Source organism: Taudactylus pleione, unplaced genomic scaffold (genome assembly GCF_031769625.1).
Source record: "Taudactylus pleione unplaced genomic scaffold, aTauple2 ptg001032l, whole genome shotgun sequence".
Taxonomy (NCBI): Eukaryota; Metazoa; Chordata; class Amphibia; order Anura; family Myobatrachidae; genus Taudactylus; species Taudactylus pleione.
In genome coordinates, this window is record NW_028285433.1 from 11,133,359 (window position 1) to 11,139,057 (window position 5,699).

Genomic DNA, 5,699 nt, shown 5'->3' on the forward strand with positions numbered 1-5,699 from the left:
GCGCGAACTAGTCCATGCGATTGGGAAGCGTTCGCTTGCTGCACATAGATAGCTCGCTAGAATGAGTGACAGGAGAAGCCGTTTGTGGTTGGTGACAGGGGAAGGTTGATGGAAATGGGTGAGTGGTGGTGCGATCGCAGGCGTGCCTGAGCGTCTTAACGCCGTTTCAGAGATGTGCATAATTAAGGCGCAGCGTCATAGTACATGTCACTTGGTTGTTTTACACACTGAAACACTCGCAGTGCTTACAGTAGGGTATGGTCAACCACAAGTGCTGCGTTCGCTTCCAATTGTACTCGATGTTACCGATGATTGTATACACATCCTGGAGATGATGTGCATAAGTGGGCGTCTTAAGACAGGCTGGTGGGCGTCTGCATACACACCGTGATCGCACGCCAAGACATAGTGGGCGTGCTAATGCCTTGCCGCGCTATCGCGGATTTGCATACTTTCGCTGCGTGCGAACGCATCTAGCAAGCGGGTCTGAATCGAGCCCTATATCCCCTACCACATATGCACACACATACACACTAGGGCTATTTTTTCTCAGGCAATTAACCTACCAGTATATTTTTGGAGTGTGGGAGGAAACTGGAGTACTCTGAGAAAACCCACGTAAGCACAGGGAGAATATACAATTTCCATACATAGGGCCGTATTCAATTACTGTAGGTGCAAAAAGTCAGTTTCTGTGGAAAAGTATCACGAGAGACATAATTTCGTCTTGCAAAAAGTTTCCTCCGTATTCAATTCCAAAGACTTTTCGCCAGTGCGGAAACTCAATGCAATGGGACCAGTGAAAAAGTTTCACCTATGAATAGGTGTCGAAAAAAAGTGCAGAATTGGGGATTTGGGGTGCAAAGCTGGGGGAACCCCCCTGCACCTTGGGACAGTCCCCCAAAGGTAAACTGCGATAAAAGAAAGTAAAAAAAAATTATTTAGAACACCCCAAAAAAGTACTTTCATTTTGGGAGTGAAAAAGTCCAAAGTTGGGGGACAACATTAAAAACTAGCGAAATAGACTCCAGGGGGGTCCCCAAGTATGCCCCAGGTGTTTTTAAGTTTGCAGGTGCTTGCTGCAGGTGGATTTTTTAAGATTTTTAAAACTACACTTTAGCAACGGAAAAATATGCTAGCACCCATATTCAGGTACCCCAAATTTGCGGGGACAACTTATTTTGAGCCAAAAAACTGCTAAATGCTATTCTTCACCACTTATGCAAAGATGCGAAATAGCAGCTATTGAGAGCATTTAAGTACCCCAAATCCCCAATTCAGCAGGTCTATTCGGGGGTAACTAGAGTGATCCCCAATGTAAGTGCATCATTTGGGGTGGTGTCAGGCTGATTTCTCCAAATCTGACAGTACTTTTCGCATGTTAGAGTTTCGCCGGGTCCCGTTTTCGCTGATTTCTAATTGAATACTGGGAAAAGTGGGCACGCACGATACTTTTTCGCATTGAAAACCAGCGATGTAGGTGAAAACTCCAGCATGCGAAAAGTACGGTACTTTTTGCCTGGAATTGAATATGCCCCATGGTGGGAATCGAACCTCAGTGCTGAGAGGCAGTAATGCTAACCATGTCATAATAGACTATCAAAAATAATAAATTCATATCTTGTATGAAATTAAATATATGCAAATTATACCTATTTGCATAGATTTGTTCAAATCAAATTGTATACAAAGAAAAAGTATTGTAGAAACCTATATGATAAAAAAAATAAACCTAGAAAAACAGGAAATATTTTTCCACATGACACTTTACATTTAAATCTGTATTCAAGCCACTAGGGGTCAGAGTACCCATATTGTATTTCTAATAGCCTTTTGTTCCTGTTCCCTTTTCTCCAGGATTAGGTTTCTCTATCCCACAGAACATAAAAATTTCTACTTTATACTCTTTATAAAAAATATATAAATCAGAGTTTATCAAAAGTTTTCCTAATATTAAAAGTGTTCTGCTAGTCTAGTCTTTATTTTCCTAGAGGCCATTCCTATTAATTTATTAACAACTACTACTAGTTGATATGTCATATTGATATAGAACCTAGGAGGTTTATTATATGCACAGCGGAGTAGTGAAATGGATTTTAGACCACACAGTGTCACAAACTCAGGGCTGGATAGTGGCTGTTAGCCCATACTTTGGGATTAGTGAGACCCAGTACTGAGGCGCTGAGTCTAACGTGACGGTTGTATTTATCAGGGACCACCGCAAGGAGGTTTGGATTTAGCTGCATCCGACACACAGGTCGCGGTCCTCATTCTTGGATCCTTTGTACAGGCGCTGATGTACTCTTGAAAGGAGCAGAGCAAAACTTAAGTCGACAAGCTGGGTTAGAACATACTTACCGACTTTTAGGCTGCTCCCTCCGGGAGGGGGTAGCCAGGTAGGGGTCAATAATACAGGCACTGTAAAGCGAGGATGGGACTACGATGCAGCAATTCAGAGCGAATCGCGTCATCGTCCTCTCCGGACTGCCCACTTTTGCTCAGTAAGTAGGCTGTCACGGGGGGGAAGGGGGGCGCGGGCCGGCAGCAGCCGGTTCCGGGACACTTGCTTAGTCTTCTGGGTGATCGGGAGCGACACCCGATTTTCTGGAGGCTCCCAGCCATTTCGGGAGAGTAGGTAAGTATGGGTTAGAACCAAACGGACAAGACGGTACCAGGGAGCAGACATAAACAGGACACAGAGAATAGCCAAAGTCAAACCGGAATACCAAGCGCAGTATCGGGGGAGACGGAATCCGGTCATGAGCAAAGCCAAGGTCAGCAATCACTAGGAACGCTGGAGTAAGGTTGGAAGCTTATACTCTGGTACCTGCCTAGTGCCCAGAGACTCCCTTTATAGGGAGGAGTTAAATTCTCGCCTGTCCCTTTAAATCTTCTTGCAGGTCAGCACGCGCACCCATAGGGGAGCCGCGGCCGCCTGCACTGCTGCTACCTTGAAGGGAGAGAGAAGGATTACTTATCTTTGTTTGCATTGTATAACAGAATTTTAGCTTATTACAGTGATATACAATTGTGCATCACGGGCAGACTCATTATCGTTTTGGAGTCTGAATACCCTATTAATAATTTTAAGAAGGAATTAATAAAAGGTATATTTCAATACGAACAATATTCATCGTATCTTATATTTATGCAGGGCGGGTGGAGCTGCAGCTGCAGGCCCTCATTGAAAATATGCCCACAAGAGACTGACAGCGTTGACAGGAAAACCTTTTTCCTGTCACCTCATACTGCTGCCGCCGCACAACCGGTCAAATCAGTATATGATGGCCCGTTGCCTTCCAAAACCAAACAGCAGAGCTGCCATCAGGGGGAGACTGCCAGGTCTGGACACCCGGGCCCGTGCAAAGAGAGGGGCCCATCCAGGGAAGTACTTATCGCCATTCAGGGGCAGGCCGCTATTGAAAATATGCCAACAGAAGACTGACAGAGTTCACAGGAAAAGCTTTTTCCTGTCACCTCATACTGCTGCCGCCGAACACTTATGTAAATCGGTCAATTCAGTATATGATGGCCCGTTGCTTTCCAAAACCAAACAGCAGAACCGCCATCAGGGGGAGACTGCCAGGTATGGAGACCCGGCCTGGGCAGAGAGAGGGGCCCGTCCAGGGACGGACTTACCGGCGATCAGGGGCAGGCTGGGCTGAGGGGCAGGGTGCGGCATTGATGATTCATGTGATGTTCTGGTTTTGTTGTGGGCCCGGGGTGGTAATAGGAGCAGACACTGAAGCAGATTTAAAAATAAATGTGAGTTTTTAATGAGTGGCTTAACAGACATGAATGTGGTAAAACAGAAATTCCGGGTATAGCACTAAAGTGCACTTGGGAACTGTAGTGAGGCAATGGGAAAAAGTCCAGGTAGTGATAACAGAAGGCAGTCCAGTATTCCTGGTCCTGAGAGGCTGAAAAGAATTGTGGAAAGTTGGCTGCCGATAGGGAGCCATGTTTCCTTTCCTTGGAACCCAAGGTGCTGAAAAGGGCAAAGGGGGTGGGGCTTATCGGGTGAAAGAAAAAGAGGAATAGGTGAGTGTATGTGTGTGTGGGGGGTTAACTGACAGGCAGAGAGGAATGTGTGTGTGTGGGGGGGTCACTGACAGGCAGAGTGTTTGGGTGTGTGGCGGGGTGTCACTGACAGGCAGAGGGGAATGTGTGTGGAGAGGTCACTGACAGGCAGAGGGAAGTGTCACTGACAGGCAGAGGAGAATGTGTGTGTGGAGAGGTCACTGACAGGCAGAGGGTAGTGTCACTGACAGGCAGAGGAGAATGTGTGTGTGGAGAGGTCACTGACAGGCAGAGGGTAGTGTCACTGACAGGCAGAGGAGAATGTGTGTGTGGAGAGGTCACTGACAGGCAGAGGGTACTGTCACTGACAGGCAGAGGGGAAAATGTGACTGCGTGACTGACAGGCAGAGGAGACTGTGTGTGTGGAGGGGTCACTGACAGGCAGAGGGTAGTGTCACTGACAGGCAGAGTGGAATGTGTGAGTGTGTGCGACTGACAGGCAGAGGGAAGTGTGGGGAAGATCACTTACACAGAGTGGAATGTGGGGGGGTCGCTGAGAGAGGGGAATGTGGAGGGGATCACTGAGAGAAAAGGGAATGTGGAGGGGATCACTGAGAGAAAAGGGAATGTGGAGGGAATCACTGAGAGAGAGGAATGTGGAGAGGGATTGCTGAGAGAGGGGAATGTGGGTGGGATCATAGGGGAATGTGGTGGGGATCACTGAGAGAAAAGGGAATGTGGAGGGGAGCACTGAGAGGGGAATGTGGATGGGATCACAGGAGAAAGTGGAGGGGATCACTGAGAGAGGGGATTGTGGAGGGGATCACTGAGAGAAAAGGGAATGTGGAGGGGATCACTGAGAGGGGAATGTGGAGGGGATCACTGAGAGAAAAGGGAATGTGGAGGGGATTACTGAGAGAAAAGGGAATGTGGAGGGGATCACAGAGAGCGGAATGTGGAGGGGATCACTGAGAGAAAAGGGAATGTGGAGGGGATTGCTGAGAGAAAAGGGAATGTGGAGGGGATTACTGAGAGAAAAGGGAATGTGGAGGGGATCACTGAGAGAAAAGGGAATGTGAAGGGGATCACAGAGAAAAGGGAATGTGGAGGGGATCACTGAGAAAAGGGAATCACTGAGAGAGAGGGGAATGTGGAGGGGATCGCTGAGAGAGAGGGGAATGTGGATGGGATCACAGGGGAATGTGGAGGGGATCACTGAGAGAAGGGAATGTGGAGGGGATCACTGAGAGAAGGGAATGTGGAGTGGATCACTGATAGAGAGGGGAATGTGGGGAGGGGATTGCCGAGAGAGAGGAGAATCTGGCGGGGATCGTTGAGAGAGAGAGGTGAATGTATGGGGGTGTTACCAAGATGGTGGGAATGTTGGGGGATCGCGGATAGAGAGAGGGGAATGTGGGGGGATCACAGAGAGAAATGTTTGTGGGGGGGATTGCGGCTGCCTGGTAAAATAAAGTTGTTTTTTTTTTCTTATTGAGACAAGGCGCACGTGATGTCATGACATCACATGTGCCACACCACCAACATCGTGAGCGATTTCCCTTGTGACTTTCCCCGGCAGTCCTGCACACAATTTTGTCCAATGTGACAAACGATCTGTCGTGCATATTCACTTTGTTCAGTGCATTGTGTTCCAGATTGTCAGATCTGCCCTACAGCAC